This window comes from Ranitomeya variabilis, chromosome 7 (assembly GCF_051348905.1).
Source record: "Ranitomeya variabilis isolate aRanVar5 chromosome 7, aRanVar5.hap1, whole genome shotgun sequence".
Taxonomy (NCBI): domain Eukaryota; kingdom Metazoa; phylum Chordata; class Amphibia; order Anura; family Dendrobatidae; genus Ranitomeya; species Ranitomeya variabilis.
In genome coordinates, this window is record NC_135238.1 from 122,361,041 (window position 1) to 122,387,828 (window position 26,788).

The window sequence follows — 26,788 nt, forward strand, 5'->3', positions numbered from 1 at the left end:
TATATATAACCTGTAACATTATACTTTTCAAGAAAGGAATCCAGTCCCCTTTTAAATTTTCTTAGAGAATCATTCATTACAACATCATACCACAGAGAGTTCCATAGTCTCACTGCTCTTACAGTAAAGAATCCGCGTCTGTGATTATGCTTAAACCTTCTTTCCTCCAGACGTAGAGGATGCCCCCTTGTCCCTGTCTCAGGTCTATGATTAAAAAGGTCATTAGAAAGGTCTTCATATTGTCCCCTCATATATTTATACATCAAAATAAGATCACCCCTTAGCCTTCGTTTTTCCAAACTAAATAACCCCAAGTGTAATAAACTGTCTTTGTATTGCAGACCCCCCAGTCCTCTAATAACCTTGGTCGCTCTTCTCTGCACCCGCTCTAGTTCAGCTATGTGTTTCTTATACACCGGAGACCAGAATTTTATACAGTATTCTAAGAGTGGCCGAACTAGTGACTTGTATAGAGGTAAAATTATGTTCTCCTCATGAGCATCTATTCCTCTTTTAATGCATCCCATTATTTTATTTGCCTTTGTAGCAGCTGCCTGACACTGGCCACTAAATGTGAGTTTGTCGCCCACCCATACACCCAGGTCCTTTTCATTGATGGTTTTGCCCAGTGTTTTACAATAAAGCACATAATTATGCATCTTATTTGCTCTACCCAAGTGCATGACCTTACATTTATCCCCATTAAAGATCATTTGCCATTCATCAGCCCAAACCTAGTTTGCATAATTCCTCCTGTAATATAAAATTGTCCTCCTCTGTATTGATTACCCTGCAGAGTTTAATGTCATCAGCAAATATTGAAATATTACTCTGTATGCCCCTTGTTGTGAATTTTGTTCTCGGGCTCCCTCCTGTGGTTGTGAGTGGTACTTCGGCGAGTTCTGTTCATGGACTCCCTCTGGTGGCTGTGAGTGGAGCTGCTGGTTCTGAGATTCCATCTCCAGCTGATCTCGTTCAGGTCTTGGCTGGCTGCTCTATTTAACTCCACTCAGATCGTTACTTGATGCCAGCTGTCAATGTTCTAGTACTGGTTCAGTTCTCTTGGATCTTTCAGATGACCTGTCTACTTCAGCAAAAGCTAAGTCCCTGCTAGCTCATTTGTTACCACTGTGTTTTTGTCCAGCTTTCTATTATGATTTTATCTTGTTAGCTGGAAGCTCTGGGATGCAGAGTGGCACCACCGCGCCGTGAGTCGGTGCGGTGGTTTCTTTTGCACACTCTGCGTGGTTTTTTGTTAGTTTTTATGCTGACCGCAAAGATACCTTTTCTATCCTCAGTCTGTTTAGTTCAGTCTGGCCTCCTATGCTGAAACCTATTTCATTCCTGTGTTTGTGACTTCCATCTTAACTCACAGTCAATATATGTGGGGGCTGCATATTTCTTTGGGGAATTTCTCTGAGGCAAGGTAGGCTGTATTTTCTATCTTTAGGGGTAGTTAGCTCTTAGGCTGTGAAGAGGCGTCTAGGCCGAGTCAGGAACGCTCCACGGCTATTTCTAGTTGTTGTGATAGGATTAGGGCTTGCGGTCAGCAGAGCTCCCACTTCCCAGAACTCGTCCTGTATTGCTAGTTTGCTCATCTGGTCATTTCTAGTGCTCCTAACCACCAGCTCAACATAACAGTACAGCTGGCCCACAAAGTGTTAATGCATCTCAATAGAGGGATAAGAGAAGTTCTGAGACCATTTTTTTTTCTCTGCAGTGTGTTTTGTATTTCTTTTCCCCTTAACCTCCGGGTGGTTCAGGACACAGGTGTAGATATGGGCATTCAAGGTCTGTCCTCTTGTGTGGATCAACTCACTGCAAGGGTACAAAGCATTCAAGATTACGTAGCTCAGAACCCGATGTTAGAACCCAGAATTCCAATTCCTGATTTGTTTTCTGGGGATAGATCTAAGTTCCTGAATTTCAAAAATAATTGTAGACTGTTTTTTGCTTTGAAACCCCGCTCCTCTGGTGACCCCATTCAGCAAGTAAAAATCATTATTTCTTTGCTGCATGGCAACCCTCAAGACTGAGCATTTTCCCTTGCGCCAGGAGATCCTGCATTGCGTAATGTAGATGCGTTTTTTCTGGCGCTTGGATTGCTTTATGATGAACCAGATTCAGTGGATCAGGCAGAGAAAATTTTGCTGGCTTTGTGTCAGGGTTAAGATGAAGCGGAGGTATATTGTCAGAAGTTCAGAAAGTGGTTTGTGCTTACTCAGTGGAATGAGTGTGCCCTGGCGGCAATTTTCAGAAAGGGTCTTTCTGAAGCCCTTAAGGATGTTATGGTGGGATTCCCCATGCCTGCTGGTCTGAATGAGTCTATGTCCTTGGCCATTCAGATCGATCGACGCTTACGTGAGCGCAAAAATGTGCACCATTTGGCGGTGTTTTCTGAGCAGAAGCCTGAGCCTATGCAATGTGATAGGACCTTGACCAGAGCTGAACGGCAAGAATACAGACGTCAGAATGGGCTGTGTTTTTACTGTGGTGACTCCACTCATGCTATCTCTGATTGTCCTAAGCGCACTAAACGGTTCGCCAGGTCTGCCACCATTGGTACGGTACAGCCAAAATTTCTTTTGTCCATTACTCTGATTTGCTCTTTGTCATCCTATTCTGTTATGGCATTTGTGGATTCAGGCGCTGCCCTGAATTTGATGGACTTGGAGTTTGCCAGGCGCTGTGGTTTTTTCTTGGAGCCCTTGCAGTATCCTATTCCATTGAGAGGAATTGATGCTACACCTTTGGCCAAGAATAAGCCTCAGTACTGAACTCAATTGACCATGTGCATGGCTCCCGCACATCAGGAGGATATTCGCTTTTTGGTGTTGCATAATCTGCATGATGTGGTCGTTTTGGGATTGCCATGGCTACAGGTCCATAATCCTGTATTGGATTGGAAATCAATGTCTGTATCCAGTTGGGGTTGTCAAGGGGTACATGAGGATGTCCCATTGTTGTCTATTTCGTCTTCCCATCCTTCTGAAGTCCCTGAGTTCTTGTCAGATTACCGGGATGTATTTGATGAGCCCAAATCCAGTGCCCTACCTCCTCATAGGGATTGCGATTGTGCTATCAATTTGATTCCTGGTAGTAAGTTTCCGAAGGGCCGACTGTTCAATTTATCTGTGCCAGAACACGCTGCAATGTGGAGTTATATAAAGGAGTCCTTGGAGAAAGGACATATTCGCCCGTCGTCGTCACCGTTGGGAGCAGGGTTCTTTTTTGTGGCCAAGAAGGATGGTTCTCTGAGACCTTGTATAGATTACCGCCTTCTTAATAAAATCACCGTCAAATTTCAGTACCCTTTGCCGCTACTGTCTGATTTGTTTGCTCGGATTAAGGGAGCTAGCTGGTTCACCAAGATAGATCTTCGAGGGGCATATAATCTTGTGCGTATTAAACGGGGCGACGAATGGAAAACAGCATTTAATACGCCCGAGGGCCATTTTGAGTACTTGGTGATGCCATTCGGGCTTTCTAATGCTCCATCTGTGTTTCAGTCCTTTATGCATGACATCTTCCGAAAGTACCTGGATAGATTCATGATTGTATATTTGGATGATATTTTGGTCTTTTCGGACGATTGGGAGTCTCATGTGAAGCATGTCAGAATGGTGTTCCAGGTCCTTCGTGCTCATTCCTTGTTTGTGAAGGGGTCTAATTGTCTCTTTGGAGTTCAGAAGGTTTCATTTTTGGGCTTCATTTTTTCCCCTTCTACTATCGAGATAGACCCTTTTAAAGTTCAGGCCATTTATGATTGGACTCAGCCTACTTCTGTGAAGAGCCTTCAAAAATTTCTGGGCTTTGCTAATTTTTACCGTCGCTTCATCGCTAATTTTTCTAGTGTTGTTAAACCATTGACTGATTTGACCAAGAAAGGTGCTGATGTGGTCAATTGGTCCTCTGCGGCCGTTGAGGCTTTTCAGGAGCTGAAGCGTCGTTTTTCTTCTGCCCCTGTGTTGTGTCAGCCAGATGTTTCGCTCCCGTTTCAGGTCGAGGTGGATGCTTCTGAGATTGGAGCAGGGGCTGTTTTGTCTCAAAGAGGTTCTGATGGCTCTGTGATGAAACCATGTGCTTTCTTTTCTAGAAAGTTTTCGCCTGCTGAGCGCAATTATGATGTGGGTAATCGAGAGTTGTTGGCTATGAAGTGGGCGTTTGAGGAGTGGCGACATTGGCTTGAAGGAGCCAAACATCGCGTGGTGGTCTTGACGGATCGCAAGAATCTGACTTATCTCGAGTCTGCCAAGCGGTTGAATCCTAGACAGGCTCGATGGTCGCTGTTTTTCTCCCGCTTCAATTTTGTGGTTTCATACCTTCCGGGTTCTAAGAATGTGAAGGCTGATGCCCTTTCAAGGAGTTTTGTGCCTGATTCTCCGGGAGTTCCTGAGCCGGCTGGTATTCTTAAAGAGGGGGTAATTTTGTCTGCCATCTCCCCTGATTTGCGGCGGGTGCTGCAGGAGTTTCAGGCTGATAGACCTGACCGTTGCCCAGCGGAGAAGCTGTTTGTCCCTGATAGATGGACTAGTAGAGTTATCTCTGAGGTTCATTGTTCGGTGTTGGCTGGTGATCCTGGAATCTTTGGTACCAGGGATTTGGTGGCTAGATCCTTTTGGTGGCCTTCCTTGTCACGGGATGTGCGTTCTTTTGTGCAGTCCTGTGGGACTTGTGCTCGGGCTAAGCCCTGCTGTTCTCGCGCCAGTGGGTTGCTTTTGCCCTTGCCGGTCCCGAAAAGGCCCTGGACGCATATTTCCATGGATTTTATTTCAGATCTCCCTGTCTCTCAGAGGATGTCAGTTGTCTGGGTGGTTTGTGATCGCTTCTCTAAGATGGTCCATTTGGTTCCTTTGCCTAAATTGCCTTCCTCCTCTGATTTGGTTCCATTGTTTTTCCAGCATGTGGTTCATTTACATGGCATTCCGGAGAACATCGTGTCGGACAGAGGTTCCCAGTTTGTTTAAAAATTTTGGCGGTCCTTCTGTGCTAAGATGGGCATTGATTTGTCTTTTTCTTCAGCTTTCCATCCTCAGACAAATGGCCAAACCGAACGAACCAATCAGACTTTGGAAACATATCTGAGATGCTTTGTTTCTGCTGATCAGGATGATTGGGTGTCCTTCTTGCCTTTGGCTGAGTTCGCCCTTAATAATTGGGCCAGCTCGGCCACTTTGGTTTTGCCGTTTTTCTGTAATTCTGGTTTCCACCCTCGTTTTTCTTCAGGGCAGGTTGAGCCTTCGGACTGTCCTGGTGTGGATTCTGTGGTGGACAGGTTGCAGCAAATTTGGACTCACGTAGTGGACAATTTGACATTGTCCCAGGAGAAGGCTCAACGTTTCGCTAACCGCCGTCGCTGTGTTGGTCCCCGACTTCGTGTAGGGGATTTGGTTTGGTTGTCGTCTCTTTTTGTTCCTATGAAGGTTTCGTCTCCTAAGTTTAAGCCTCGTTTCATTGGTCCTTATAAGATTTCTGAAATTATTAATCCTGTGTCATTTCGTTTGGACCTTCCAGCTTCTTTCGCCATCCATAATGTGTTCCATAGTTCGTTGTTGCGGAGATATGTGGCTCCTATGGTTCCCTCCGTTGATCCTCCTGCCCCGGTGTTGGTTGAGGGGGAGTTGGAGTATGTGGTGGAGAAGATTTTGGATTCTCGTATTTCGAGATGGAAACTTCAGTACCTAGTCAAGTGGAAAGGTTATGGTCAGGAGGATAATTCCTGGGTGGTTGCCTCTGATGTTCATGCTGCCGATCTTGTTCGTGCCTTTCATTTGGCTCGTCCGGAGCGGCCTGGAGGCTCTGGTGAGGGTTCGGTGACCCCTCCTCAAGGGGGGGGTACTGTTGTGAATTCTGTTCTCGGGCTCCCTCCTGTGGTTGTGAGTGGTACGTCGGCGAGTTCTGTTCATGGACTCCCTCTGATGGCAGTGAGTGGAGCTGCTGGTTCTGAGATTCCTTCTCCAGCTGATCTCGTTCAGGTCTTGGCTGGCTGCTCTATTTAACTCCACTCAGATCGTTACTTGATGCCAGCTGTCAATGTTCTAATACTGGTTCAGTTCTCTTGGATCTTTCAGATGACCTGTCTACTTCAGCAAAAGCTAAGTCCCTGCTAGCTCATTTGTTACCACTGTGTTTTTGTCCAGCTTGCTATTATGATTTTATCTTGTTAGCTGGAAGCTCTGGGATGCAGAGTGGCACCACCGCGCCGTGAGTCGGTGCGGTGGTTTCTTTTGCACACTCTGCGTGGTTTTTTGTTAGTTTTTATGCTGACCGCAAAGATACCTTTTCTATCCTCAGTCTGTTTAGTTCAGTCTGGCCTCCTATGCTGAAACCTATTTCATTCCTGTGTTTGTGACTTCCATCTTAACTCACAGTCAATATATGTGGGGGCTGCCTATTTCTTTGGGGAATTTCTCTGAGACAAGGTAGGCTGTATTTTCTATCTTTAGGGGTAGTTAGCTCTTAGGCTGTGAAGAGGCGTCTAGGCCGAGTCAGGAACGCTCCACGGCTATTTCTAGTTGTTGTGATAGGATTAGGGCTTGCGGTCAGCAGAGCTCCCACTTCCCAGAGCTCGTCCTGTATTGCTAGTTTGCTCATCTGGTCATTTCTAGTGCTCCTAACCACCAGCTCAACATAACAGCCCCTACAAGGTTATTAATACATATGTCAAAAAGAAGCGGGCCCAATGCAGACCTCTGTGGTAACTCACTGCTAACTCTGACCCAGTCCAAGTGTGCTCCCTTAATAACCACCCTTTGTTTCCTATCCCTGAGCGAGCTCTTAACCCACTTACACATATTTTCCACTATCCCCATTGTTCTCATTTTATGTATCAATAAGTGATGAGCGAACATGCTCGTTATTTGCCCGAGTATCACTATGCTTGGTGTACTTGGCGAGCATCGAGCATTTCCGGCATTATTTGGCGGTAATTGATATCTTCACCCAGCATTTTTGGCGGACTTTAGAGACCCAATCACGCTGCAGGGATTGTCAGCCAGGCCATGAAATGCCGCAACCATCTTTTTTGTGGTCGTGCAGTGATTGGCTTGGCCGCACAGCATCATCCAGAGTATAAGAGACCTGGCACCGCCCTGCTCGCCGCATTCTACTCCGGATTCAGCGACAGTAGGGAGAGCTGCTGCCGAGATAGGGTCAGAATTGTGGTTTTTAGAGTTAGTGTAGGTCTGCAACTCTTAAATCCACAACTCCTGAGAAACCAACAGTCCTTTTTAGGGCTAATTCGTGGGTCCCGATATTGCAGCGCAAGGTAGGCATGGCACAGCATATCCACATCAGTGCAAGGCCTGCAGGCACTGTATGTGCATCCATTGCTCCCATTGCATCCCTCCCAAAGCTCCATAACTGTCTGCTGCTGTTGCCGCAGTTCTTTACTACATACCTTGTTGCATTTTTTTTCCCAAAAAATTCACCCCCCAAAAAAAATATAGTGTGTTCTGTCAGACTGAGGCCTGTTTAAAAATCATAGTTTGTGAGGCATACGTGGCATAGTTGTGTGTGCTATCCTTGTGCCATTTCACCAAAAAAGGCCTCATATGTCTGCGTGCTGCAAGTTTTGGCATTTTAGGCCGTTTTGCCACTGTTTTTGTGACTGTTACTCTAATTATATACAGCACTATTTGGCATTTAAAAAAATAAACAGGCCACATATTTGCCAGTGTGGTATTTCCTTGGTCCCCCCCTATGGACTTTTTTTGGTAATCTCCATATGCACCTTAGCTTTGTTATTTGCACAGTTTAGATATTCTCCTGGCCATGCCTATCTGCACTAGGCTTAGGGCAGTCAGGATAAGCTATTGTACGCATTAAGATTGGGGCAGACCTGAGATACATCATAGGGTCTAGGATTCTTTTCTCCCCCTTTTATTTACTTTTTGATATATGGTCTGTTACTGATAAAAATGTTGGTGATTTATTATCATCCATGCAGACTGGTAGCTCAAGGCTGAGGTTGGCTGGCAGTATAGGCTGTTAATTATTTGATGTTTATGCACTGCTTATATACACCTGTATTTATCTTGTATATACCTATACTGGTCCGGTGTTTTGTTATTTAAGACTATTTAGGGGGGACCTGGGTTGGTCTTTTCTTTTAAATGTTTTTATACTATGTGTCCTTGTTGTTGTCCTCTGTGATTTAATGTTAAATAAAAGTTAATATTGATGGTTGATCCCACTGTTGTGCATATCTTTGTTCTTTGCTTAGCTCTTATACGTTGTTATATGCAAGTGGTTGATCCCTGACCTACTATTATTGTGTGGTGCCCGCCATTCCTCTTTTCTTGTTCAGTGTGGTATTTCCGTGACAGCCCTCATATATCTGCATGCTCCAAGTTTGGTCATTGTAGGCCGGTGTACCACTTTTTTTGCTCTCTATTACTCAAATTATATACAGCACTATTTAGCATAAAAAATATATAAAAAGGCCACATATTTGCCAGTGTGGTATTTCCGTGACAGCCCTCATATATCTGCGTGTTCCAAGTTTGGGCATTGTAGGCCGGTGGACCACTTTTTTTGCTGACTGTTATATACAGCATTATTTAGCATATAAAAATAAAAAGGCCACATATTTGCCAGTGCGGTATTTCTGTGACAGCCCTCATATATGTGCGTGCTCCAAGTTTGGGCATTGTAGGCCGTTTTGCCACTGTTTTTGCTGTCTGTTACTCTACTTATATACAGCACTATTTTGCATAAATTTACTTCACAAAAAAGACCCCAAAAATTGAATACAGTCTGTTATGTCAGGCTGAGGCCTGCCTAGTGTTTGGGTTTGAAAAATCATAGATTTGCAGGCATACTGATCAGATATTATTTTGCTACTAATAAATATATTTGTGTTGAGCATGTGAAACAGTGCAGTAGTCCATTTAAAATGGGCAAGGCAAGGGGCAAGGGACTGGGAAGTGGACGTGATGATGATGGTGCATGCAGAGGACGAGGCCATGGCCAAGGTGAAAGTGGGCAACAGCAAAGACCCACATCTTCTCGCTCGACCTTCCTGTCCCAGTTTCTAGGGGACTGCAGCACACCACTATTGAAGCCAGAGCAGTGTGAAACTTCCTCACAGTCAAGTCTAAGTAGCCGTGAGTGTGGCCCGGATAATCCTCACCCTGATCCTCCTTCCTCCCACCATGCCGATTGCCCTGAGACAACTAATCCCACACTTGGACACTCTGAAGAGCTGTTCAATGTTTCCATTTCAAGATTCAGTACTCTCGGCTGGTCAACTTGAAGTTGGGACAGATGAGATCGCACATAGAGATGCCCAAAGCTTTGACCAGCCCCGGTAAAGCGAAGGTGATGGTGGGAAAATTTCAGAAGAGGTGGAAGATGATGAGACACAATTGCCAGAAAGTCAGGAGGAGGAGCAGGGTGCAGATGTGAAAGACAAGGTGGTGGATGACTATGTTACTGATCCAACCTGGAAGGAGGACATGCAGAGCAAGGGCAGCAGCACACATGGGGAAGGAGGCATATCACCCCAACAGGCAAGAATAAGCAGTGTGATGGCCACAGACAGAAGGCGTGCATCCATTCCCCGTAACACCAACATGAGGGAAGTTGCCATTACAAGTGTTAGATCTTCCAGAGTCTGATTATTTTTTTAAGACTCTGCTGATAACCCAAAACAGGCCATTTTCAGCACCTGCCATGCCCGCATCAGCAGGGGTAGCAAAACTACTAGCCTGACCACCACCAGCATGATGAGGCACATGGCAGCAAAGTACCCGACTTTATGGGCCAAAACCCAGGCTCCAGGACCACTGCCTGCAGGTCACACCACTGCTTCTTCCAATGTTTTGAGTAGAAGCCAATCCCCAGTACACCGTGCATGTGAAGATGCCTCTAGCCCTGCACCTGTTGTGGCCCAAAGTCAAGCAGCACCATCATCAAGCCCGTCGACGTCCTTGTCCCAGCACAGCCTTCAGTTGTCTAGAACCCAGTCTTTGGAACGCAAGCGGAAATACCCAGCCAACGTACCACATGCCACAGTCCTAAATTCTAATATTTCTTTTCTGCTTGCGCTAGAAATGCTGCCTTTTAGGCTCATTGAGATGAAAGCTTTCCGCAACGTGATGGCGGTTGCTGTTTTTAATTCCGCTCTTGGGCTCCCTCCGGTGGTTGTAAGTGGCACTTTTGTGAACTCTGCTCTTGGGCTCCCTCCGATGGTTTTAAGTGGTACTGCTGCTCCTTGGATTTAGCAGTCAGCAGCTGCTTCTACTGATTGTTTTTCTGGCTCGGCTATTTAACCTGGTTCTATACTTCAGCCTGTGCCAGTGGTCAATGGTTCCTGCTTGGATTCACATCTCTGCTTGGATTTCCCTGATATTCTGACCTGTTCAGCAAAGATAAGTCCTTGCTTTGTTCTTTTGCAGTTCACTTGTTGTGGACTTAATCGTTCTGCACTTTCTATGTTTTTTCTTGTCCAGCTTGTCAGTATGGATTTATTCAGTTAAGCTGGAAGCTCTGGGAAGCAGATTTACCCTCCACACCTTTAGTCAGGTGTGGAGTTTTTTGTAAACTCTGTGGTGGATTTTTCTAGTTTTTAATACTGACCGCACAGTATTCTGTCCTGTTCTATCTATCTAGCTAGACTGGCCTCTTTTGCTACATCCTGGTTTCATTCTGCGTATGTCATTTCCCTCTCCACTCACAGTCAGTATTTGTGGGGGGCTGCCTATCCTTTGGGAATTTTCTCTGAGGCAAGATAGCTTTCCTGTTTCTATCTCTAGGGGTAGCTAGTCCTCCGGCTGTGACGAGGTGTCTAGGGAGTGACAGGAACATCCCACGGCTACTTCTAGTGTTGTGTTAAGCTCAGGAACTGCGGTCAGTACAGGTACCACCTCCTCCAGAGCACGTCCCATGTTGCTCCTAAACCACCAGTTCATAACAGGTTGCCACCCCAAGGTAATCGGTCCCCAGTCACCACTATCTCTCCCGGTGTGCTGTACTGGCATTACACCAGCATGTGTCCCACAACATTACCCTTGCCCTCAACAATGCTGTTACAGGGAAAGTCCACCTAACCGTGGACACATGAACAAGTGCTTGTGGGCAGGGACGGTACATGTCATTGATGGCACACTGGGTTAACATAGTGGAAGCCGGAACCCAGTCAGACCTTTGGAATGGAACACATCTTCCCCACACTGAGGATTGCTGGACCTACATCAATCAGGGTTGCCCCCACAGTCTAAAGCTCCTCCACCTCCTCCTCCTCCTCCTCCTCTATATCCTCCATCTCTGAAATCAACACATCAGTCAGAAGCTGGAAGCACTGCAGCACTGCCTCAGCCTAGCGGCAACAGGTTGTGCTGAAGCTAATCTGCATAGGTGACAAACCGCACAATGCACAAGAGTTGTGGAGAGTGCTGAAAGAGCAGTCAGACGTTTGAATGACACCGCTGAACCTACAGCCACGCATAGTCGTGTGTGACAATGGCCATAACCTGGTGGCGGCTCTGAGGCAAGTTGAGCTCACACACATACCTTGCTTGGCCCATGTGCTTAACCTCGTCGTTCAACATTTTCTGAAAAGCTACCCGGATCTGCTAGTGAAAGTACGCCATCTGTCTGCCCATTTTAGAGAGCCAGCTACAGCTTCAGCTGCCCTTGCCGTGCTTCAGCAGCATTTGCAGCTTCCAGCTCACAGGATGGTGTGTGATGTCCCCACGCGCTGAAACTCTACGCTGCATATGTTGGAAAGGATTTGTGAGCAGAAGAGGGCAGTTGTTGACTACCAACATCAACAAGGTCGTCGAGCTTTCAATCTCTTCTACCAGAGGAAGGAGAGGTGTACTAAAATATTGCAGTACCAGTGACTTTATGTTGCGCTGCATTTCACGTGACCCTTGCATTATAAAAATTTTGGGTGACACTTATTACTGGCTGGTGACACTTCTAGACCCATGCTACAAGGAGAGCTTTCAATCTCTTCTACCAAAGGTAGAGAGGTGTTCTAAAATATTGCAGTACCAGAGGGCTCTTGTAGCAGAATTACTTAGAAAACTCCCATGTGAGAAAACTGGCAGCAGACGTCAGAGTTTGTTGCACAACCAAGGAGTCCAAGCGAGAGAGATAGAAGTACAATTCATCTCAGGCAGGGGAACAATGGCAAAGTTCTGGGACAATTTTCTCAGACCCTTCTATCGTGACGGCACAGAGGCAAGGGGTGCTATCACAAGAAGTGCAATGTTTGGGAAGATGGTGAGGGAGTACCTTGCAGATCGTACAAACTTCCTCCGTGATTCCTCTGTGCCTTTTAATTATTGGATATCCAAGCTGGACATGTGGCATGAACTGGCTCTCTACACCTTAGAGGTCCTGGCCTGCCCTGCTGCTAGCGTTCTGTCAGAGTTTTTGTCAGGGTTTTTAGTGCCGCTGGTGGGATTATAACAGATAAGCGCATCCGCCTGTCAACTGAAAATGCTGACAGGCTGACTCTTATAAAAATGAACAAGGGCTGGATTGGGAAAGACTTCTGTACACCACCAAGTGAAAACAGCGAAACATAACCTCAAATACATTCTCTCTTTTGGGGAGGTGTAGTCTCATGCACCTCTTCACAACCACACATGGCTATACACTTCCAGATTTGGTCTGTTTGTTGTTACCCTCCTCATTATCCTCATCGTCATCATCCAGAACCACTAGATGACCAGGGTCAAGTGCTCTGTACTGTTATAGGCTGGTGCATTTTGGGGAAGGGGCTGTGATGGCACTATTTTTTTTTAGTAAAAACAGGACCCCACATTGGGGAATAGAGCATTACATTAAATTGGGCCTACTTCTGAACTCTGTCTCCTGCAATGTGTACTTTACCTGCCACTAGATCACCAGGGTGAATGCGCTCTGTATGGTGAATTTTGGGCAAAGGGGCCGTGATGGCACTATTTTATTTAGTAAAAAAAGGACCCCACATTGGGGAATTGGGCATTACATTACATTGGGCCTACTTCTTAATTTTGTCTCCTGCAATGTGTCCTTTACCTGCCACTAGATCACCAGGGTTAACGTGCTCTGTACTGTGAATTTTGGGCAAGGGGGCTGTGATGGCACTATTTTATAAAGTAAAGAAAGGACCCCACATTGGGGAATTGGGCATGACATTACATTGAGTCTACTTCTTAACTCTGTCTCCTGCAATGTGTCCTTTACCTGCCACTAGATCACCAGGGTGAACGCACTCTGTACGGTGAATTTTGGGCAAGGGGCTGTGATGGCACTATTTTATTTAGTAAAAAAAGGACCCACATTGGGGAATTGGGCATTACATTACATTGGGCCTACTTCTTAATTTTGTCTCCTGCAATGTGTCCTTTACCTGCCACTAGATCACCAGGGTTAACGTGCTCTGTACAGTGAATTTTGGGCAAGGGGGCTGTGATGGCACTATTTTATAAAGTAAAGAAAGGACCCCACATTGGGGAATTGGGCATGACATTACATTGAGTCTACTTCTTAACTCTGTCTCCTGCAATGTGTCCTTTACCTGCCACTAGATCACCAGGGTGAACGCACTCTGTACGGTGAATTTTGGGCAAAGGGCTGTGATGGCACTATTTTATTTAGTAAAAAAAGGACCCACATTGGGGTATTGGGCATTACATTACATTGGGCCTACTTCTTAATTTTGTCTCCTGCAATGTGTCCTTTACCTGCCACTAGATCACCAGGGTGAACGTGCTCTGTACAGTGAATTTTGGGCAAGGGGGCTGTGATGGCACTATTTTATAAAGTAAAGAAAGGACCCCACATTGGGGAATTGGGCATGACATTACATTGAGTCTACTTCTTAACTCTGTCTCCTGCAATATGTCCTTTACCTGCCACTAGATCACCAGGGTTAACGTGCTCTGTACGGTGAATTTTGGGCAAGGGGTCTGGGATGGCACTATTTTATTTAGGTAAAAAAGGACCCCACATTGGGGAATCATTTTTCAGCTCATGCCCTCCATTACAAGTCTCAGAGACCCACACTCCTACATTGGGCCTACTTCTTAACTCTGTTTCCTGCAATATCTCCTCCTTATCTCTGACAACATGAACTGGGTGAACGTGTTCTGTACTTTTATAGGCCCAGAATTTTGAGCAAGGGGGGCTGTGATGGCAATAGTATAGTTACCCCCCATTGGTGAAACCACATCCTTGTTGGCAAAGACTTCGTAACATTTCTGAACCTTAAAGAGCTCACTTGAAAAGCTCCTTTTTGTGTTGCCCAGTTGCTCACATTGGACACAGTACACTTCACATAAATTTGATAAAGCAATGCTGTTAGTTTGGTTCAGTAGTTCATTACAAATATTTCTTTGTCGAAGACTATGGAACTCTCTGCCGTATAATGTTGTAATGCTTGATTCATTACTTAACCCCTTAATGACCTTCAATATGTGTTTTAACTGACCTGAGATATAAGAGAATAGCCTCCCCATACAGGTGACAATCCAGCAGCTGTCGGCTGTACACTATAGCTGACAACTTGCTGTATAAGCCACAATCAGTGTTTGTACTGTACAAATCTGTTTAACCCCTTAGATGCTGCTGTCAATAGTGACTACATAATTATAAATGGTTAACAGAGTGTGGTGGCTTCCTCTTTATCGCAATTAGTGCCCTCAGATCATGATTTTGTGGTCCTGATGTTTGCCATGGCAATTTGCGGCCAAATAGCTGTCTTAGAGTCTGACGGCTGTTTTAACCTGTTCAGAAGTTAGCGGCATTTAGGTGGTAAAAATACACATTTTAATTTCAGTCATGCCACTTTGCATTAATTCCTGAAAAGCACCTGAAGGGTTAATAAACTACCTAACAGTAGTTTTCAATATGTCAGGGGGTGCTGTTTTTAACATGGTATAACTTTTGAGGGTTTCCCAATATATAGGACCCCTAAAGGCGCTTCAAACATGGATAGGTCCCTAAAAAAATAAATGTTGCAAATTTCCTTGAAAAAATTAAAAATTACTGTTCAGTTTTTAAACCTCCTAAAGAGCTAATAAAGTAAAATAACATTTTACAAATGGTGCTGATGTAAAGCAGATATGAGGGAAATGTTATTTATTACTGTTTTGCTGGGGTATGACTATCTGGATTAAAGGGATAATCATTCAAATTTAGAAAATTGCTAATTTTTTAACATTTTTCTTAAATTTCTGATATTTCTGATATATAAGCACAAAACATATCGACCTAAATTTACCATTATCATAAAGTACAATGTGTCACGAAAAAATAATCTCAAAATCATTGGGATTTATTCAAGCGTTCCAGAGTTATTACCACATAAAGTGACACTGGTCAGATTTCAAAAATTTGGCTCCGTCACTAAGGGGTTAAATTTAAGAGGGGACTGGTTACAGGTTATATTTACTAGATTCCTTGATAGGATGTTGATCCAGGGAACTTGTCTGATTGCCTTATGTGGAGTTAGGAAGGAATTTTTTTCCCCAATGTGGAGCTTACTCTTTGCTACATGGTTTTTTTTTGCCTTCCTCTGGATCAACATGTTAGGGCATGATAGGTTAGGCTATGGGTTGAACTAGAAGGACTTATAGTCTTCCTTCAACCTTAATAACTATATTAGTTTCTCTCCTTGAGAGCCATAACTTTGGCTGTCTCAAATGTACAAATGGCGAATATACAAATGGCGATTTGAAATCCAGATTAAAATACTGTATACGGAATGCATTCAGACAATCACGTAGCTGCATTTCTTGTAAAACATTTACAGATGTGACAGACAGAGCTCATAGTGACACAATCTTGAGAAATATTTGTTTATTCACTTCACAAACAGTTCTATGCCTCTATATGTTTGCTGTTTATCATTGAAAAACATTAAGGTTTACTGAAACTCTGCCTGTGGTGGTTTGATCTAAATCCTTGTGGCATTTACTTTCCAGGGGTTTTTGGCCCCTCGTCTGATGACTCCATGATATCTCAGTTTCATACAACCTTGAAAGCTGGCCACTTGAAGGTCTGGGTGAAACTAGAGTTACCACATAGTGTAAATCACTATATAAGATCAGAGAAACATGACTAAGACAGATGCCAAAATTGGGGTACCTGAACATGTACAGTGTGCTGATACCTGCATAATTGGGGATGCCCATGCAGTGAAGGTAATCTCCCAGGGGTTCTCTGTCTTGGTGTTGCTTCTCTGATACTCCTGACGGATGATGTTTAAAAGCCTCTTGGTGATGATATAAGTATACTGTATGTTGCTAATCTTTATTTATACATAATCACTATATGTATTTAATCCTAATAAGTATTTATTAACCTTTGTATGTTAACATATACAAAAGTGTACGCACTCACACTATTCAATCATACTATTCCTTGAATTTTGTAGATTACAATAAAATTGATTGTATTGCAAGTATTAGCCTTATTTAAAGCCGTATCTGAACCCTAGTGTTAAAAAGATGGCAAATGAAATTGCCAAATTCTCCTGTAAATAATTCTGCAAAGAGGGAACCATCACACCATTAAAAAATACGAGTGGATTTTCATGGGCCCATCCAGTGTGTGGGTTCCAAGGCATAATGGGGTGCATATGACTATGCAGCAGGGCTGGCCTTGCTGCCAATGTGTAAAACAAAGGAGTACGGGAGTACAAAATGAATATTGTGAAGTGGATTTTCATGGGCCCATCCAGTATGTGAGTTACAAGGCGTAATGGGGTGCATATGACTGACTATGCAGCAGGGCTGGCCTTGCTGCCAATGTGTAAAACAAAGAAGTACGGGAGTACAAAATGCATATTGTGAAGTTGATTTTCAGGGGTCCATTCAGTATGTGAGTTCCAAGGCGTAATGGGGTGCATATGACTGATTATGCAGCAGGGCTGGTCTTGCTGCCAATGTGTAAAACGAAAGTGTATGGGAGTACAAAATGCATATTGTGAAGTGCATTTTCATGGGCCCATCCAGTATGTGGGTTCAAAGGCTTATTGGGGTGCATATGAATTGGTAGCAGGGCTGGCCTTGAATTCAATGCAACACTTTTTCAGAAGGCCCCCCTGGGCACCTTATGAAAGGGGTATTATGGTGTGATGTAATTCTTGGCAGCCCAACCACTCACAGCATAGGCTACAACAGCTTATGAGACCCACTGTTTAATAATGGCCCTTTAAGCCTGATGCACCAGTAAAAATAGGCTCTGTGACTTTAAGAGTCCCTCCTTCATAAATGAAACAAGATGGGTCTGCTTATGTGTCACACACCACATGGCCAGCTAGGATTGTTAAATGTTACAATGACATTTCACAGTGAATGCATTTGTAGTGGTTGAAAGCAATGTTAAAGTTGAAAAACGCTTCAAAAACGCTGCGCCTGAACTAGGCCTAAGTGGGAGAGGAAGTTTTTGGTCTAGGGTTAAATATTTGGCCTTATAGGCAAGTCATTAACTTGCAAAGGATGTACCTTGACATATTTCCCAACAAAAAGTTTTGGTTTTGTTTTATTGTGTTTTTTGTTGCACCGGGAAAAATGGCATGAATCTCGGAAAAAAATGTTTACAGCTGTGGACTAGGAGTCAGGAATTCTTCCAGGGGCGATCCCCATGATGTCCCTGTGTCTTTTGAGCAGTGTTTCCATCATTTTCAGACATTTTTAGATCTTAAAAGGACCCCGGGGGGGATTGCAGTAAAAATACTCGGGTATCCCGTAGACTTACATTGGGCTCGTTGTTCTGGCCGAGTACCCCAGTATTCCAATCGGCTCGACCCGAGCAACGAGCGCCTTAACATTTTAGTGCTCGCTCATCACTAGTATCAACCTTTTGTGTGGCACCGTATCAAAAGCTTTTGAAAAGACCACATACACTACGTCCACTTTGTTCCCTTGGTCCAGTCCGGAACTTAACTCTTCATAGAAATTGATCAGAATAGTCTGACAGGAACGCTCCCTAGTAAACCCATGCTGATATTGGGTTATGAGGTTATTCCTCTTCAGATACTCCAGCATAGCATCTTTTAGAATACTCTCCGGGATTTTACCCACAGTAGAGGCTAAGCTTACTGGCCTATAATTTCCAAGTTCAGTTTTTCTCCCCTTTTTGAATATTGGCACCACATTTGCTATACGTCAGTCCTGTGGTACAGACCCTGTTATTATGGAGTCTTTAAAGATTAAAAATAATGGTCTATCAATGACTGTACTTAATTCCTGCAGTATTCGGGGGTGTATCCCATCTGGGCCCGGAGATTTGTCAATTTTAGTGATTTTTAGACGCCGTCGTACTTCCTGCTGGTTTAAGCAGGTGACACTTAATGGGGAATTTTTGTTATCACTGATCATATTGTCTGCCATGGGATTTTCTTGTGTAAATACTGTTGAAAAAAAGGTCATTTAGCATATTGGCTTTTTCCTCATCCTCATCCACCATTTCACCCAGACTATTTTTAAGGGGGCCAACACAATCATTTTTTAGTTTCTTACTATTTGTGTAGTTAAAGAACATTTTGGGATTATTTTTACTCTCTCTGGCAATGAGTCTCTCTGTCTCAATCTTTGCTGCCTTGATTTGCTTTTGACAGAATTTATTACATTTTCTGTATTTATTTAATGCCTCATCATCACTACCTACTTGCTTTAATTCTCTAAATGCTTTCTTTTTGTCCCTTATTGCGCCCCTTACAGCTCTATTTAGCCATTTTGGTTTCCTCCTATTTGTAGTATGTTTATTCCCATACGGTATATACTGTGCACAGGTCCTATCCAGGATGCTAATAAACGTCTCCCATTTTCTTTGTGTATTTTTAGGTCTCAGGATATCGTCCCAATTAATTGCACCAAGATCATCTCTCATCCATTGGAAATTTGCCTTCCTGAAGTTTAGTGTCCTTGTAACCCCTCTATTACCCATCTTATTAAAGGATACATGAAAACTTATTATTTTGTGATCACTATTCCCCAAGTGACCCCCAACCCTTATATTTGATATGCGGTCTGGCCTGTTGGTTAATACTAGGTCTAGCAGTGCCTCCCTCCTTGTTGGGTCTTGAACCAGTTGTGAAAGGTAACTGTCTCTCAGTTGTGAAAAACCAATTACCTTTGCTGGAACTTCAGGTTTCTGTTCCCCAATGAATTTCAGTGTAGTTGAAGTCCCCCATAATAATGACTTCTCCTTGAGTTACAGCTTCATCTATTTGCTTTACAAGGATATACTCCGTTGCTTCCATTATTTTGGGGGACTTCTAATAAACCCCTATCAGTGATTCATTATTTTTTCCCCCTCCCCTTTTCTATACCCACAGGGACTCCACATTTTAGTTAGATTCACATATATTATCACAAAGGATGGGTTTTAAGGACTATTTTACATACAGACACACACCTCCCCCTCGCTTATCTGTTCGGTCATTTCTGAACAGACTATAGCCCTGTAAATTAACAGCCCAGTCAAGGCTGTCATCCAGCCATGTCGCAGATATCCTTATCATATCATAATTATGTTCCAACAAAATAAATTCTAATTCCTCCATTTCGTTGGCGAGGCTTCTGGCATAAGTACACATGCACTTTATGTATCTCTCTGTACCTCTATTCTTTCTTAAATTATTAACTGTTCTAACCCCGCCCCCCATGCCACCCCCACCCCCAATTTCTTTATTTGTGCCCAGGTCTCTATCTGCACTATCTTCCCCTTCTATAAAATGAAAACCCTCCCCCCAATCCCTAGTTTAAATACTCCTCCAACCTTCTAGCCATTTTCTCCCCCAGCACAGCTGCATCTTCCCCATTGAGGTGCAGCCTGTCCCTAGCGTAGAACCTGTAGCCAACTGAGAAGTTGGCCCAGTTCTCCAGGGACCCAAACCCCTCCTTCCTACTCCAATTCTTGAGCCACTTATTAACCTCCCTAATTCCTCGTTGCCTTTCTGGCATGGCACATGGTACAGGCAGTATTTCAGAAAATACCAACTTGGAGGTCCTTGCTTTAAGCTTGCATCCTAATTCCCTGAAATCATTTTAAGGACCTTCCACCTACCTCTAACTTGTTCATTTGTGCTAATGTGCACCATGACTGCTGGGTCCTCACCAGCTCCTCCCAGTAATCTGTCAACCTGATCAGCGATGTGTAGGACTCGAGCGCCAGGTAGGCAGCACACCATTCAACAATGCCTGTCTTTGTGACAGATTGCCCTATCTGTTCCCCTAATAATTGAGTCCCCCACTACCAGCAACTGTCTGGCCTGCCCTGCTCTCCTATTTCCCTTCTTACTGTAGCAGTCACTCCTCTGGCTTTCAGAGGACATGCCTGGCTGCAGCAGTGCTACCCCTGTACTGGCACCCCCCTCATCCGCCAACTTAGTAAACTTATTGGGGTGTGCCAGATCAGGACTAGCCTCCCTGGCACTCTTCCATCTACCCCACTTTCTAACTGTCACCCAACTTGCTACTTCACTCTCCTGCAGCTTCATCCAAGCATCCCCCCTCATCTATCCTATTGAGCGTCTGCTCATTGAGCAGAAGACTCCTTTCCATATTGTTTATGGATCTCAGTGCTGCCAGCTGCAAATTTAGATCCAGTATCTGGTCTTCCAAATGCACAACGTGCTCACATCTCACACAGCAGTATGCACCCTCGGATGGCTGTTCAAGGATTGCATATATGTGGCAAGATGTACCCTGGATGGCATTAACAATAGTGGAGAACATTTCCTAATGGGGATTAAACCAGAGAGAGCAAAATAAAAATAAATGCAAAGTATTAATAAAATACAGATAGCAATTCAGTAATTCCTCCCTTGGACACTCCCTGAATCCAAAGTCACTGAATTACAAGTCACACACTTACCGCCGTTCACACTTATGCTCCGGTCACACTCAACTCATTCACACTCGCTAAGCAGAAGATTTAATATAGAATCAGAAAAAACCTGCTCTAGATTGAAAAAAGGGGTTATCCTACATGGTCACTCAAAAAGGCACAAAATATTGTTTCTGGTACAAATAGAGGAGAGTTACTGGTAGATAAAAATAGAAACAAATCTCAAAATAATGTTGGTTTTACATTCTCTACTAATTACAGCCTACAATATCAGGAAATTGTTAATATTACAAAAAATATATACCACTGTTAAATCAAGATACCAAACTCATAGAAATTTAGAAAAACAATATTCGTTTTGTGGCCAAACGAGCACTCACTTTGGGATCTATTTTATCTCCAAGCTTATTTTCCAGTCAAACAGACAATATATCGAAAGATGGAAAAATGGTTAGATTGTACTGGGCTTTTTAAATGTGGAGCGAACCGTTGCATAACATGTGAACGTGCGGTTAAAACAAAATAATTTTTCTCTATCTACCATTCATCTACTCATCAAATTAAAGTTTACATTAATTGCAACACTGCTTATGTGGTGTATGTTATTGAGTGTATCAAATGCAAATTACAATACACGGGATGTACAACCTGTCCTTTGAAAGCTCGCATTCGCCGACACCTTTCTGACGCTGCTAATACTGCAGCTGTGGGAATCTCAGCAGCATTTTGCCAAAGAACACAAGGGTAGTACACTTTATTTCAAATTCTATGGCATAGAAAAAGTCTATAAACCCCATAGAGGAGGAAATCATAAAAAGAAATAGCTAAATAGAGAATCTTATTGGATTTATAGTTTTAGACACCAGAGTTCCACATATCTGAATGTGAGAAATTATTTAATCTCTCAATATTAATTGTCTTTGCTATTAGAAATATGTTTACGTCTCTCTAAATATATGAAAAAAAAAGTGAAATATGTAGCGGCGCTAATGTATGTGCATGAAGTCAGCTGCAAGTATAGCCCTAAACCATATAGGGAAATAATCAAACTACAAAGACTTATATAGTCTGAGTCAGCATACACCTATCTGATCTACCTTCAGTGTTCAACGTTATACAGCCTCTCCCCACTCAACAGGTAGTTAATATCGTAGTGGTGTCTTATAAATGCATATTGTCTTATAGCACGGGTATTATATATATTTCTCTCTAAATATATATTTTATATTCAAAAGATGTTAATGTTGATTTTAAATGTGTGTTGTTTTTTTTTCAACATATATGTGTCTACATTATTTTGGGAGGTGGGATTAATCATATGCAAATAGCCACCAATGAAATCCTTTGAGAACACTATTTAACTGTGAACATCTTGCCTAAAATTCAGATCATGACTAAGGGTACTGTCACACACTGGCACTTTTGTCGCTACGACGGTACGATCTGTGACATTCCAGCGATATCCATACGATATCGCTGTGTCTGACACGCAGCAGCGATCAGGGACCCTGCTGAGAATCGTACGTCGTAGCAGATCGTTTGGAACTTTCTTTCGTCGCTGGATCTCCTGCTGTCATCGTTGGATCGGTGTGTGTGACACCGATCCAACGATGCGTTCGCTTGTAACCAGGGTAAACATTGGGTTACTAAGCGCAGGGCCGCGCTTAGTAACCCGATGTTTACCCTGGTTACCATCGTAAAAGTAAAAAAAAAACAGTCCATACTCACATTCAGGTGTCCGTCAGGTCCCTTGCCGTCTGCTTCCCGCTCTGACTGACTGCCGGCCGGAAAGTAAGAGCAGAGCACAGCGGTGACGTCACCGCTGTGATCTGCTTTCACTTTACGGCGGCACTCAGTCAGAGCGGGAAGCAGACGGCAAGGGACCTGACGGACACCTGAATGTGAGCATGTACTGTTTGTTTTTTTTTACTTTTACGATGGTAACCAGGGTAAACATCGGGTTACTAAGCGCGGCCCTGCGCTTAGTAACCCGATGTTTACCCTGGTTACCCGGGGCCTTCGGCATCGTTGGTCGCTGGAGAGCTGTCTGTGTGACAGCTCTCCAGCGACCACACAACGACTTTCCAACGATCACGGCCAGGTCGTATCGCTGGTCGTGATAGTTGGAAAGTTGCAGAGTGTGACAGTACCCTAAGACTTAAGGTCGAAATGCGTTGATCGTTTCTAGGCTCTGAGCCAGTGTGTACATAGTGCTGGACACCATATGTATGGATTATTTGTTACTTGTGCCTATTAAAAGTTATTTTTTACCCTCACCATTGGACTTTGTTGTGTTTGCTTCGCCCTGGTCAGTGCGAGGTGTCGGCATGCAAGCAGGAGGTCAAGATACAAGGAGTTGGTGAGCTGAATATTTTTCTTATTTTCTTTCATACAATTTGTTGTGCAATTTCTCCTGAGCATGTCGATACCCCCTACTGTTTGGGCACAGGGGAGGGGCCGGAAGGGAAGGAGCGCCATTTTACTTTTTGAATGCAAAATTTGCTGGCATACTTAACGGATGTCATGTCATGTTTGGAGAGACCCTGATGTGCCTAAACAGTGGAAAGCCCCCACAAGTGACACTATTTTGGAACTAGACACCTTAGGGAACTTATCTAGATGTGCATTGAGCACCTTGAACCCACAGGTGATTCACAGAAGTTTATAACATTATGTGCGCACATTGTGACTAGCCAATCAGGGTGCAGAAAACATCCACAGTGCCATTGCTAAGATCCACAGACAAAGGCAGCAGGGCACATGTCATACAAGTGTGCTATACACTGCTTCTATTGTGCTCCATGCACAATTATAGAGTTCTAAATCTTATTTTTTCACTAGCTTAATGTGAAACAGCATGCCATATCCCACTTTTTCATTTAGTGGTGTGGTGACATTGTTCTGTGAATTGAGCTGGTGTGCATGAAGAAATATTTTTTGGTGCAGTTGCTAGCGTGATTCACCATGCCATATCTGACCTTGTTATTTTGAGGCAGTGTAATTCCGCAGTGTACATAGCTCATGCACACTAAAAAAAAAAAATTCTGTTGCATACGTTATACAGGCCTCCTTATCCTACATTGTAATTTTGTGGTGGTAATATGAAGCTGTCTGCAGCACTCACGCACATTGAAAAAAAAATTTATGTTGCAAAATGTGTTGCAGCCCACTGTATCCCATGTCATTCTGTGGCTTTGGTATGAAGCTGTCTGAAGATCTCACACACATTTAAAAAAAAAAATTCTGTTGGTAAACGTGATACAGCCCATTGTATTGCATGTTCTAATTTTATGGTGTTGATATGAAGCTGTCTGCAGACCTAACACACATTAAAAAAGATAATATTTTTTTCTGTTGCAAAACGTAGTACAGCCCACCGTATTCCATGTTGTCATTTTGTGGCGGTGATATGAAGTTGTCTGCATACCGAACACACATTAAAAAAATTCGAATTTTTTCTGTTGCAAAACGTGATACAGCCCGCTGTATCCCACGTTGTCATTTTGTGGCGGTGATATGAAGCTGTCTGCAGACCTCACGCACATTAAAAAAAAAAATTGTCGTGGTGATATGAAACTGTCTGCAGACTTAACACACATAAAAAAATTATTTTTTCTGTTGCAAAACCTTTATACAGCTTGCCGTATCCCATATTGTCATTTTGTGACGGTGATATGAAGCTGTCAACAGTCCTCACAGCATTAAAATATTTTTTTTTCTATTGCTAAATGTGATACAGCCTGCTATATCAACCTTGTCATTTAGTGGTGTTGAAATTGTTCTGTGTGCAGAGCTGTGCATATTAACTTTCTTTATTTACAAACTTGATACAGCAGCCGAGATCTGAGTTTGAAATTGTTTTGAGCCTATCTTCTAGATTATGTGAATCTTTGGCATCCAATTTCTCGCTGGCATCTTTTATCCCTAGCTTGAGACAAGCTTCTGTTACATCTATCTATGATGAGCATCAAATGCTCTCTGGTAATTGGTGTTGGGTAAATTACTAATCATTGTAGGCTGGATCCTGGATCTCATACCTTCCATAGCCACCCTGTTATTGATCCTGTTGTATGTTCCCATTCCCGCCATCATCATGCCCCTTTTCCTGATCAGTTCATCTATGACACGTCGGCCATATTTGTCTGACAAACCTGCACCTTACCAGCAGCAACTGTAGGAAAGAGGGTGTTTCAACTCCACTGACAATCTTCCCGATTATACAGGCCTCATCCAGAAGGGGAGATCTCAGCTTGATATTATTTTGAGAATCTAATCAATGTTATACAGGCCTTATCATCAGGGCAAAAAAATTCTTGTATTACTTACATAATACAGTAGAGGACATCTCACTTAGAAATTGTTTGGAGCATGTTGTCAATGTTATACAGACCTCATCGACAGGCCCCCCAAAAATTCTTCTGTCACTAACGTGATACAGTAGGGGATATCTGATTAAAAAAAATGTTTGGCGCTTATCTTCTGTTAGGTGTCGAGTTCCCGCCTCTGCACAGGGGGAATCTCGAACCATCTCCGCTGCAGTCTCCCATTCTTCTCCAGCCACAGTGGAGTCTGCTCAGCTTAGATGTTGGCCCCAGCATCTAGCTCAGGCTGATACTGGACGACTGGTTACTGTTGCCCTTCCAGACTCTGTCCTTGTAGCCAGCAATGTTCAGCAGTGAGCAGGTCTTTCTGGGACTAAGTCATGCTTTTCACATACTGAGCATGCCTCGTGTATGACTGCTCACGTAAAGTGGATGTTTGCTATCTAGCGCCCGACAGAGCCATCAGTACTAAACACACGATACAGCGTCTATTGCTGTGACCGCCAGAGCGGCGCCGTGTGCTTCCCTGACCCAAGTCTGGGTGGTTAGTGGCATCCGCCAGTGCGGCACTGCTCGCACTCTTGTGCATAAAATTACTATTTTAGTTATACTCTGACACCCAGTAGCGGTGTCGAGTGCAAGTGGTCTAGACGAACTCTAATTCCAAGTCTTGAGATTGAGTTCTGTGACTCCTTGCTTGCGTTCTTTGTGCAGTACCATGACCCTGTGATGCTACAGGGTTCTCTTCTTTCATACAGGGTGAAGCTAACCCATGTGTGTATCTTCATTGTACCACCATATTGACATCATTACTGAGCAGCAGGTTCCATCTCTGCACGGTGGACCTTGGGCTGCGAACGCACCTTATACCACCTCTCTAATTATTTGGTGCGTTCTGCTAGCTCTAACATCTTCTTTGCCATCCAGCCTTCATCCACACTTAAACAATTCTTTCTTCTGTTACTAAGGCCGGTTTCACACGTCAGTGGCTCCGGTACGTGAGGAGACAGTTTCCTCACGTACCGGAGACACTGACACACGTAGACCCATAAAAATCAATGCATCTGTGCAGATGTCATTGATTTTTTGCGGACCGTGTCTCCGTGTGCCAAACACGGAGACATGTCAGTGCTCATGGGAGTGCACGTATTACACGGACCCATTAAAGTCAATGGGTCCGTATAAAACACGGACCACACACGGACCTTCTCCGTGTGCAGTCCGTGTGGCATGCAGGAGACAGCGCTACAGTAAGTGCTGTCCCCCCCACTGGTGCTGAATCCGCGATTCATATGTTCCCTGCAGCAGCGTTTGCTGCAGAGAAAATATGAATAATATTGTTTAAAATAAAGATCTATGTGTCCGCCGCCCTCCCACCCCCTGTGCGCCCCCCCGCTGTTCTGAAAATACTCACCCGCCTCCCTCGCAGTGTTCTGTGCTGGCCGCCCCTTCTACTGTATGCGGTCACATGGGGCCGATGATTAGAGTCATGAATATGTGGCTCCACCTCCCGTAGGGGTGGAGCCGCCTATTCATGACTGTAAATGAGCGGCCCCACGTGACCGCATACAGGAGAAGATGGGGCCAGACCAGGAAGCAGCGACAGCCAAAAAGGGAGCGGGTGAGTATTTTCAGGACAGCAGGGGGGTGCACAGGGGGTGGAGGGGCGC